This window comes from Euprymna scolopes, chromosome 5 (assembly GCF_053919585.1).
Source record: "Euprymna scolopes isolate OS-2025 chromosome 5, ASM5391958v1, whole genome shotgun sequence".
Lineage (NCBI taxonomy): Eukaryota > Metazoa > Mollusca > Cephalopoda > Sepiida > Sepiolidae > Euprymna > Euprymna scolopes.
In genome coordinates this window covers 27,785,816-27,798,000 of record NC_136486.1, presented here as the reverse complement: position 1 = coordinate 27,798,000, position 12,185 = coordinate 27,785,816, and the positions used below count along the sequence as shown (strand labels likewise).

At 30.8% G+C, this 12,185-nt stretch overlaps 1 protein-coding gene across 9 annotated transcripts in view; it reads left to right on the top strand.

The window, feature by feature from the left end:
* Positions 1 to 12,185, top strand: part of LOC145276755 (endophilin-A3-like) — a 557,457-nt gene that overhangs the window by 381,950 nt on the left and 163,322 nt on the right. The gene's annotated exons all lie outside the window — the stretch shown is intronic.

Here is a 12,185-nt window from a genome sequence, read left to right as displayed (position 1 = left end):
TTATATACCGTGTAGATTGTAATATCTATGATTTGCGAACGCGCGTTGCGTCTAGATTTATTTACATCAACTTTTACAAAATTCTTGCTATTTCAGCTCCCCTCGTGTGTGTTCGGCTTTTTCGTATAAAAGCGAAACTAATCTAAAGCGAAGGTGTTCCAGGCTTTCGTGTCAGGAATGTCTAGAAAGCAATAAAGCTTTGATCAATTCGGGAGAAACGAACTCCTTATATCAGACGATTGCTATTCAGTTTGGACAATCTCCTTTTTATGGGGAGCTAGTTTTACATAAAGGGTACTCAGACATACAGCAAGCTTTTTAATCAGTTTTTGTGGGTAAAACTTTGGCTGTCGAGAGGTCACAGTTGAAAGAGTTGACCGTTGCAGACTCTACCAAACTTTTCAGCCTATTTTTGGTCTAAACATTTGAAATTTTAGATGTAGGTTACCTGGAGATGAGTCAAATCTTTTAATATATATATATATAACGGAAAAAAAGTTCTTTTAAACCCTAGACGTCTTTCGCCATCCTCATCAGGGCCAACAATGGCATTTTCAAACTTTTTTTAAAAAAGAAAATATGGGGGAGAAATTAAAATTAATAATGAACATAGGAAGGATTAATTTAGAATTATAATAAAATATATGTACAGGAAAAGGTGGGGGAAAAGAAAATAAAATGAATTAACGTGTGTGTATATATATTAGCCCTCGCGCGAAAGAGCAGGACACAAAATGTTTTAAATAATAATAGAATAACAATAACAAAGACTTTCGCTGGCGAGGACTACTATTGAGCGTAACCAGTTACACAGTCCTTTTGAAATTTTCATCTCTATTTTCCTCGTTATGTACTGAATATTTGTTAATGAAACCTATATGAAATATGTTCCTTATTAAATTTTAAAGATTTTCTATTCTGAAAGAAGTTTTAAAAAATTTAATCTAAAAATGTTATTTTAAAGTGTTTGTTAAAAAAATTCAGATTTTCTCATTATTCAAACCTGTATTACAAAGAGGGGGTTGCAAAAAATGAGTTGTGGTGTGAGGAGAAATACAAACTGAAACAAAACATTCAGACCTGTAATAATACAAAGAGGGGGTTGCAAAAATGAGTTGTGTTGTGAGGAGAAATACAAACTTAAATAGAGAGGAGAGTTTAAAAATATAATATTAAAAAGATAAGATACAAGTTAGAAAATCATTTCATCCAAGGCATGAAAATTGTTAAACAAAATGCTTTTACTATAGGCTTTAAAAATAAAGGTACAAGATTCAATTTAAAATTTATTTATCTTCAAACTGCACTTTTATACATTTTACAAAGTAAGGTATAAAACTTTAATTTAAATTGAATCAAAAAATTACCGTGGATTTATTTTATGTAATGTACATTTTGTTGCAATTTAAAAACATATTTCATCTAACAATTAATGATATAGATATAAAATTTTCAATATTTTTTTTTTAAAAGTGCAACAAAATGTACATTACGTAAAATAAATCCTAGGTGATTTTTCGAGTCAATTTAAATTACATTTTTATACCTTACTTTGCAAAATTTATAAAAGTGCACCTTGAAGGTAAATAAATTTCAAATTGAATCTTGTACCTTTATTTTTAAAGCCTATAGTAAAAACATTTTGTTTAACAATTATCATGCCTAGGATGAAATGCTTTTCTAACTTATATATTAAACTATCACGAATGGGGAATAATAATCCATGTATAAATATATGGGGAGAAGAAAAAGAAAAAAAGAGGAAAAAAGGGAATGGGGAAACATCTAAAAATATCTCTACAATTTTCCAAACAGGTCCAGGGTGTTCACACACATATGCACATAAAATTATGAACAACGAATATGCGAGAGGATGGAATAGTGTGAATTTTATAAAAGTCGATCAAAATAAATCTTTTGTAAATTGTAGATATTATAATCTAGGGAGTATATAAAAAGTTTTAAAACAAAGTACCCCCTCCCCCGAGAACCTCAGCGAAAAAAGCCTTTGCTGGAGATACAAAAATGCGCGCGGGCATTTTGGGTTTTTTAATATATATATATATATATATATATATATATATATATATATATATATATATATATATATATAGTCCACCTATAAATTCCGATGAAATTGGTACTCTACCTCATCTCCTGGGGTGAAAATCCAATGGAAACAGTAATGTAAATTTATTATGGGCTCAATAAAAAATTATATATATATATATATAGATGTTACTTGAACTTATATATAAATGAACGATAATATTGTTATAAATTTAATATTAGCAATTATTTTGTTACCTACAGACACTAGTGTTTCATGCTTACGCAATCATCTGTGTAGGAATTGACAATTACTGTCAGTTAAATTTCAATCCAGTCATAAAGTTAACCATGACTCCATAGTTTAGCATTCTACCTCTAGGCTATCAGCAATTAGCACAGAAATTGAGGCAACTTAACTGCCTATAAATGCTGTCGGTGGGCATAAGCAATAAACAGTCAGAGAGTATTCAGCAACAGGAAGTTGGAATATTATATTTTACACTTAGGTTGTTTGCTTTTTCTTAAATCTCAAAAGAGGGCTCCCCTTTAATTTCTTAAAGGGGCCTTATATAAGTTAGATATGTGTGTATGTTTATATACTTCTGTCCAGGAGTCACTAATTAACCAATCATTATGAATTTTTTGAATAGGAATTTGTGCCCATAATATTCCCTCTGAAAAAAAGTTTAAAATCTGAAAGAAACTGAAATTTGGAAAATAGTTATTAATTTCTATTACCTATTGCTAAAATTTCACTTAAAAGATCAGACATCTGAATTTTCACAAAAAACTTAACGTCCACCCCCACCTTTTGGTCCATTAGTCCCTAACCTCCCCTCCCTTGGCCTCTTAGTCCCTTCCACATCCTTTTTGGCCCCTTAGTCCCTTAGCCCCTCCCTTTTTGCCCCCATTTTGGGTCCTTAGCCTCTCCCTTTTGGCCCCTTAGTCCCTCCCTCACCCTTTTTAGGCCTAGCATGAAACTAAATTCTCACCCTTATGTCTAGCAGATATGTTCCAAAATTCATAATGATTAGTCAATTAATTTTTGGAGTGTATCATACACATATATCAACACTAGCAAGGAGACCCAACGTTGTCCAGGATTGAATGAGGATCAGCAAATGTTCCACCTTCCCATGCTTTTGTTGTCATTGAAATTGCCCATTTTTTAATCAAATCGCTTGATTGCTCACTCTAGTTAGGGGCCCCTCCTTGCCGCAATCTACCTGAAGGAAACTTCACATGCCTCTGCAATGATTTATTCCACAATACATTGTGGTCTATATTGCACTGTAGAGAACCTACTGTTCATTTTATAAAATTATCTGTAAATAATGGTTTTACCTGAAATTTAAAATGCAAAAGTTAACTATCATGGTTCAATTATGCTCTAAAGAAAAACATTCATTTCGAATATGCTCCTGTCGTATAAAAAAAAAAACTTTATATATTTATAAAATTATTTTTACATAATCACTTGAGTTAAGCACACAAAAATCAAATATTATGGTTCAATTTTACTTTAAAAAGAAACTTCATTTTGAACGTGCCCTCGTCTTATAAAAGAATCTACAGTGGATTTTATAGCCTGGGCCTTTCTACTTGTGTGATGATAAAAGTTCTCAAATGCACTTATGATGTTAGGTTGTATAAAAGTATTTTTCAGTTATCAATTTTTAATACTTATTAGACAACACAACGAGTATACTTGTGTGAAATTTAAAAAAAAAAAAAAAATCAGCCCAGTCATTTCCGAGTCCATAGGGAATAAACTCACTCACTCACTCACACACACACACACACACACACACACACACACACACACACACACACACACACACACACAAAGTTCCTTGTTATATGATAGTAGAGATAATGAGCAAGTCCCTTGATCCTTCGAGATTGTGGGGCACTGCATTATTTCATGTAGCATATCTTAGGCAACAATAGCCTGATAGCGCCCACCCATCTCCAGAGCACATATAGCACTTGGTTTTACCAAATGGTCACCCATTTTAGTACTGACCAGGCTCAGCGTCGCTTAACTTCGGTGATCTAATGGGAATCAGTGTGTCAACGTGATTAAGCTGTGCTTGTAGACATACCAACACATATATAACTTTATACATAGATCTAGAATGTCAGCGTAGACAAAAGATTAACTTTCATCCTTTCATGACCGTTATCAATTTTCAGCAGATGGTGCTCGACCATTTCTTCTGCATATGAAATTGTCACCATGGACATCTCATCTGGTATCTACACTGATTAAATGTATAATGTGCATGTATCATCTCTAATATTGAGCACATCCAGCTCATAAATAAGACAACTTATTAATAACGATATATAATTTTACTTTGAGTCGAAACAGTCAGTGTCAATTACAAAGCATATATAAATCTAATCAGTTCAGATATAGGAATCAAAATTGCATTGTAATTGCTAGTATTGTTCCTATGCAATCATCAGACAGTATTTATCATATATACTAGGGTTCGTGTTTCAGATCTTGCTGTGCCTAGCCACACTGACGAATCATAGTGTCTATGATAATATATATTGTAATTAGAAATTACATATATAAATAAGTTTGGAAGGCTAAAAACAACTCATATTTTATATATATATATATATATATATATATATATACTAGCAAAAGTATCCGTTGTTGACTGGGTTCAAAAACAGCCTACGGAAAATGGACTCAGATTTATGAAAGTATGATAGGTTATGAAAAGGAACGGCTGTAAAGAGATAGCTTCGAATTTGGGGGAATCAAAACCGAAGCAAAATATGATGAAAGTAAAAATAAAATAGATAAACCCCATAATTTATTATGCCATACCTGTTCACACTGAAACACTTATCACAATATTCTGTGGATCTATATCAAAAACCCTTGTTAAACTTTGTGACATATTTCCATTCTATGGAGGTCAGGCGCGAACGCAGACCTCACAGTTTTATTATACCATCCCTATTTAAGTTAAGACATACTTATCAAAGTATTCTTATGTACATCTATATCAAAAACACTTGTAAACGGTTTTTTTTAATTAAGAATTTTTTTATTTCCATACTTTGTGGACCAGGCATGAACGCAGACCCCCACAATTTTAATGAACCACCGTTCTGCCAGATCAAACATACCCATTCCTGTGTCTCAATACATTTTCTATCATTATATGTAATCAGTTTTTTTAAAATAGTCAACCATATAGGAGCCTATTCGTGACCTGACACACACACACAGACATTCAACTTTATATATATCATAGACACTATATATAGATACTATATATTGTAATTAGGAATTACATATATGAATACCTTTGGAAGGCTAAAAAACGACTCATATATATATATATATATATATATATATATATATATATATATATAAACACATTTATTTGTTTAATTTAGATATTTTGATGATATATATCCTTGTCAATGAAAGTCTGTTTATTTTTTCTCTTTTTCCTGGTCCACATGGTGTAATCTGCAAGCGAAAGTGTTAGTTTGTAGGTCTTATAACTGTATGATTTTCAAAATTTTTAGCCTTCCAAACATATTCATATACGTAATTCTTAATTTCAAAATATATGCAGCGCTTCAAATGTAGGTAATATTTTAATATATATATATATATATATTAGACTTTAGACAGATAGAGATTATAATATATATATATATATATATATATATATAAATATAAATACCCGTTCACATACACTTTTTCATGATAAAGCTAGAACCCAGAATTAGACGGAATCGAGCAATTGCATCCACAAATGACAATGCCAGACCCAAAGTGGGTCTGATGTACTGCATCTCGTCAGTGACGTGCTCAGACATAGGTGCAAACCCAGGTCGTCGCACGTATGAAGTGTGCAATACTGACAACCTAACCGTATGGGCCACGGGACAATCTATTGGCTATGCTTCGATTTTAATTTTTATATTTTATCTAGTTCTAGATTCTACTATGTGACAAGTCACGCGTCCTATACAACTAAGATAGTTACTGCTGGTATGATGAGATACAGTACATCGAAACCCACTTTGGGTCTGGCGTTGTCCGTTGTCGATGCAATTGCTCGATTCCATCTAATTCTGGGTTCTAGCTTTATCATGAAAAAGTGTATGTGAATGGGTATATATATATATATATATATATATATATATATATATATATATATAATTTGGAATAACTTAAAGTATTTTTTCAGTTCGACTTGATAATTTCTTTTGCCCCCAAACATCACCACAACTTCGGCTTGTGTGAACACTGTATATTATCTAATGTACTCGCCCGAATTCAACATTTAATAGTTCTTAATTACTTTCATTTCCATGGCAATTGTTTGGTGGCCCTGACGTAGAGGCCCAGTAAAAGGTGGCTTCGTGGCTGGGTTCGAATCTCATGACTGGCGGAATTGTACTCGCCTAAGCATGAAACACTGGTGTCTGTAGGTAAAAATTAATAATTACTGTTATAATTATATTATTTATTCAAACTAAATGTCATCCGCAGAAACACTTTCGTTGTATCACAGCACTTAAATGCGTCTAGATTAGCAACTACATCGAACCAGAATTGAAACTAGGCAACATTTGGTGCTTCTAACCGTTGCGCTATTTGGTTGCTGCTAAGATGCATATGTGAAATTACAATGTTCAAACATTGTCCAAACGCCGAAGCTCTATTTTTTTACACAGAGCATTGCTTTATATGCTAGTGGCAGTTTATTTCACTCCCCAATATGTTCAACTCAAGATAGTGAGTATACACACACGCACACACATTACTTTTTAATTCATTCAAAGCAAGCAAAAGTTATGGCCTATTGACTTAGAATGATTGCTTTATACCAAATTGATGATTGAATATGATTAAATTTGTGCTAATTTTTTTTCTATCAGTTCTTAACTATGCATCGAATGGATACCTTAATATTTAGTTCATTGCACCTTATCATAACAAAGGTTCATAGAAAATTTAAACCAGACCAACACACTAATTTTTTAGAAAAAAAGTGGAATGGACAGACAAACAAACATTTATTAAGGCATATATATATATATATATATATAATGTTATTTTGTTTTTGTTTTTGGGATATGTCTGGAATGAATTCAATTATTCACGAAAGAGCATTTTTACTTAAATGCGAGTTGGGAATAATTTTCCCTTTAACCAATTTGGTACCTCACATGATTCAGCCACTCTGATGAGTCGTAAACGACGAAACACGTGTCAGTGAATAATTATATATATATATATATATATATATATATATATATATATATATTAGACATTAAGAGGAGATTATATATATATATATATAAGTACCCATTCACATACACCTTTCACGATAAAGATAAAACCCAGAATTAGATAGAATTGAGCAATTGCATCGACAACGGACAACGCCAGACATGCAGTACATCGAAACCCACTTTGGGTCTGGCGTTGTCTGTTGTTGATGCAATTTATCGTGAAAGGTGTATGTGAACGGGTATTTATATATATATATATATATATATATATATATATATACACCTTAATGAAACGAAAGGATGAAGCACTAGTGTCTGTAGGTATTTAATAATTTAATAATTATTATAGTAAATAATTATGTAAGCCCCTTTAAGAAACTCGTTTCTTATTGGTGAGCACTTTTAGTTGAATTAAAAGCCGGTCAATTTAGCTCGCATGCGCAGATCATCATATAATGATTAGATCACTATGACAGACGTTAAAAAGCATTTACAAATAAATGTTTAAATTTCAACAATATGATTCCCGAAAGGATGAAACCCTAGTGTCCGTAGGTATTTAATAGTTACTATAATAAATAATTATATATAAAGAACTGAAATAACTTAAAACACAATTTCAGTTGAAATTTATTTCTTTGACTTTCAACCCGACTGTGACCAGAGTGCTCAATTACTGGGGTAATAATATATTTATTAAGTAAGACATTTACATATTTAATTACGTCACACCAATAGTTTCATTCAATCCTTTATCAAAAAAAAGCAACGTTTCAATTTTAATATTTCAACTGATAAATTTTATGATGACATGATCCAATATGTAAATATCTTATATAGTAATAAAATTAATCTGAAAAATAAATTTTCAATGCTAGCACAAACGTGTCAGGATAACATAAGCTCTACCTGATTAAGAGGAGCAAAACCTTATTCTATCTCTCTCTCTCTATATATATATATATATATATATATATATATATATATATATATATATATATAAAAATTATGCACGGTTTTTATTTATTTATTTTTTTTTTCACTTCTTTTTTTTGGCAATTTATAACAAATTGCGGTTTCACTTCATGCCATAATTAGCTAATTCTAGCATTGTTACAAATATAATTTTCTGATTTCTTTATGTCCTCTGATGAGAAGAATAGCATTATTTGAAACTCCACGGAATAAGGACTTTGTAAATTGTTTTTTGGAGTATTGAGTCGAACAATAAATTTTGATTGTACAATTTTAATTTTCTTTCTCTTATATATATATAATTATTACAATAATAACTTTTAATACCTACAGACACTAGTGTTTCATCCTTTCGGAAATCATCAGTGCAGGTTGACACAGTTACTACCGGTTGGGAGATTTGAACCTGGCCACGAAGCCATCCCTGACTTAGCAAGGAACAAACACCACGGCTAATCTCAATCACAAGAAATAGCGTTGAAATTTTAACGTTTATTTTTTAACTGTCGTAACATCCTGCCATAGTGATCTAATGATTATAATATCATGATCTACGCATGTGAGCTTAGGTGACCGACTTTCTATCTATATACTGTACAGTGTTAACATTTTCCTCATTTTGGTGTCTAGTCTCTTTATATTTCGGTTTAAAACGCGTATGTGTGAGACTGATGATCACGATACCTGCCATCGTGTTCAAAACAAATGACAGTTTAACAAATGTCCGTCTTTATCAATATTTTGTCAACATTGACAGTTGGTACTCCAGATCACCTTGTAATCGATTTATTTATTTACAGCCCTTGTTTAAGCAATATAAGTTGTACACTAAATTTGCATTAGATTTCGATCTGAAATCAAAACTGTTCAAATGGAATGTTTATTAGTTTACCTTTGGCAACAGCTTTTACTTCATCGTGCAAAGGTAACTTATATAAACATATACCTATCTTACCTATCTCTTTGTTATATTGATCTGTATTAATTTCATGGACTTGTGGAAATTTAAATCTGAATAAAAAATTTTAAATAAAGATTTAATTTCTGTTCAATTTGCCCCAATAATATTGATCTCTGCTCGTAAATATGTCAAAAAACTTACCCGAAGAATTTTCAGGGACATATGTTCCAAACTGAAACATAAACAGACTAGACACTAAAATGAGGAAAATGTAAACATTGTACAATGTTGGATGCAGTTTTGTAAGAATTATATATGTTAGTGCTTATGTGATGTTGTACACAACTGAAAATCGCAGTTGCACAGGTGAAGAAAATTGTTGTTCCAAATAAATTAGCAAGAAAAGTCTTTTATTTATCCGGCAAAAATAGATATCTACACCAAAAATTTCGGAAAATAATCAAGCAGAATTTCAGTTTAAGAAATAAGTTTTATTATATTTTGCCAGTCTGCCACTGATATGAGCATAAATCAGGGGGAGATAATTTAGTCGTGTAATTTAACTGAGTAATAATGAATGACAGACTGGTATTATATGAAAACTGATTTTTATTTTTAATTAAATTTCTACTTGATAATTTTTTTTTTTTTCTGATTTTTGATGAGGATGCTTTGATAAGTGATAAACAAAAAAAAAATGTTTTTATTTTATTTATTTTTAAAAAATTGACTTTTATTATACATTTTATTTACCCTATCGAGCATCTCTTAGTTTTATTATTATTTTTGTTCCTTTTTTTTTTTTCTAGGTATTAATATAATTTTTTTTTAATTTCAGGATCTGATGTTTAAAGTTATTGTTGTTTTTTTTGTTTATTTCTAAAAAAAATACTCTGAGTAATTAATTTTTATGAATGCATGTAAATGCTCTGAAGTTTAATGTGTTTCATCTTTTTTAGTAATTCAAGGATGTTTCATCGAATAAGCTCAAAATTCTGTGTCTATTAGATCTGTTAATCTTTCTTTCCAAAAATTCTAACAAATTTTGATCTTCTCCCCAACTTCATCTTACATACTCAAATCAGTTGCTTCACCCAATAGGTACTTCTGAACACACGAAAAAAAAAAAGACCTAATTTGGAATAGACTCTGTGATTAACCCTTTATATCCTGAATTATGATGTAGATAATTAAAAAAAGATTTATTAATTTTAGTTAATTTAAAGAGTAATGATATGATTGTCTTCAAACTAGAAAAATTTTTGAAGTTTAATTGTTAAACTATCACTGAGAATTTTTGCATTTCAGACTTACCTTGATTATTATCCATAGTGCTTGAAAAAAGTATATTTATGACAACAAACGAAACCGTCAACTCTCTGAGACAGATGGCAGCATACTGAATGTAAGCAATGGACAGTTGCAATCTGAAGGTATCTAGCATCTACCCAAATACTGAACTAATACGTACAAGGCGTGTTTGAATCAATTCTCACTTTATACCGTTATATTCGTTTATTTTCGACTGAACGAATTATTTCAACCAGGTCATAAAGGGTTAAACAAAACAAGAACCAACTTTTGGTTGAAAGATACTTCATAGTGTCTAATGAATGTCAAAAAAAACAAAAAAAGAACTGTACCATATGAGTCGCATATTTTTTTTGTCCCATATCGTACATGTGAAAAGTTTCAAAATCTGATGAAATCACATTTCTGAGCAAATCTGATGGCATTTTTAGTTTCCGCATGTAAAAAAACTTACCTGAATGAGTTTTGAGGGTCACATGTTCCAAATTGAAACAAAAAGAATTTCAAAAACTACCTGGCAAATATACCCGGTGAACCAAGTGTAAGAGAGATTCAAACAATTGCACTTAAAAGGACGGCCAGAATCTTAAAAAGATCTCTTGGTTGGAATATCTGAGTTAGCGGGAGAATGTTTGGCATCCCTCCCCAGCTTGAACAAACTTATTTGAAAAATAAAAAATGAGAGAAATTATTCAAAGTAATGTAATGATTAAAATGTTGCCCAGACGATATCTCATGCGATTTTTGCAAATCAGAACATACTCTAAATCAGAAATCACTTTGAATTACATGCCCAAATTTTCAGGATTTCCTAGTTTTCATGACGTTGATCTCTGATGCAAGTTACAACAAAATTTGAGGATGTAGGTTTCAAGCCCTGGATGATGTGACATGGAATTACCCTCACGTATTCAGAATTTTTGAAGTAAATACTAAAAATATATACTTACATAATATATTATTATATATAAATATAAATATATATGAAATATTGTCGGCTAATCCAAAGTAAGTTAACACGAACCGGCTTAACTTAATGATGCAACATATTTTAAAATACCAAGTCGCTCACATTAAAACAGATCTGTGTATGCTAAATTTGTATACTTATTTCTGAAACAATTTGGAATAAATTTGTATTTTGTAGAATTACTTTATAATTTTTTTTATTCTTTTATATATACACAATAGTTTTATCAAAATTAATGTTATTAATATTTGATGGAACAAATGATGACCTATAAAAATGTGAAATGATTATTTTTTTCTTTTTTTTTTCACTTAGAAAGCTATAGCTAAATTAATTGCTGCCTGAAGAACAGGTAGATTTTTTGCTAGTATATATATATATATATATATATATATTCTTTGACGTTATTCTCGTGTTACCTGCGCACAGTTCAAACATTTTAAAATACAACCACCAGATACAACACGCGACTCTATAAAAAGACTTCTTTCTCCAAATTTACAACATGGCAAGATAGAAGAAAAAGAAAAAACAACACACTGAAGATGGAGTATACCTCTGAAATATATTTGTGATGAATTTCAAACAAGTAAAATATTTATTTTCTTAATATTACGCTGTGATTTGGTTTCAAGCGCACTTGATGCGTATTTTATTTTATTCAAATTGAAACCACGTTTCTATTGAACTCTC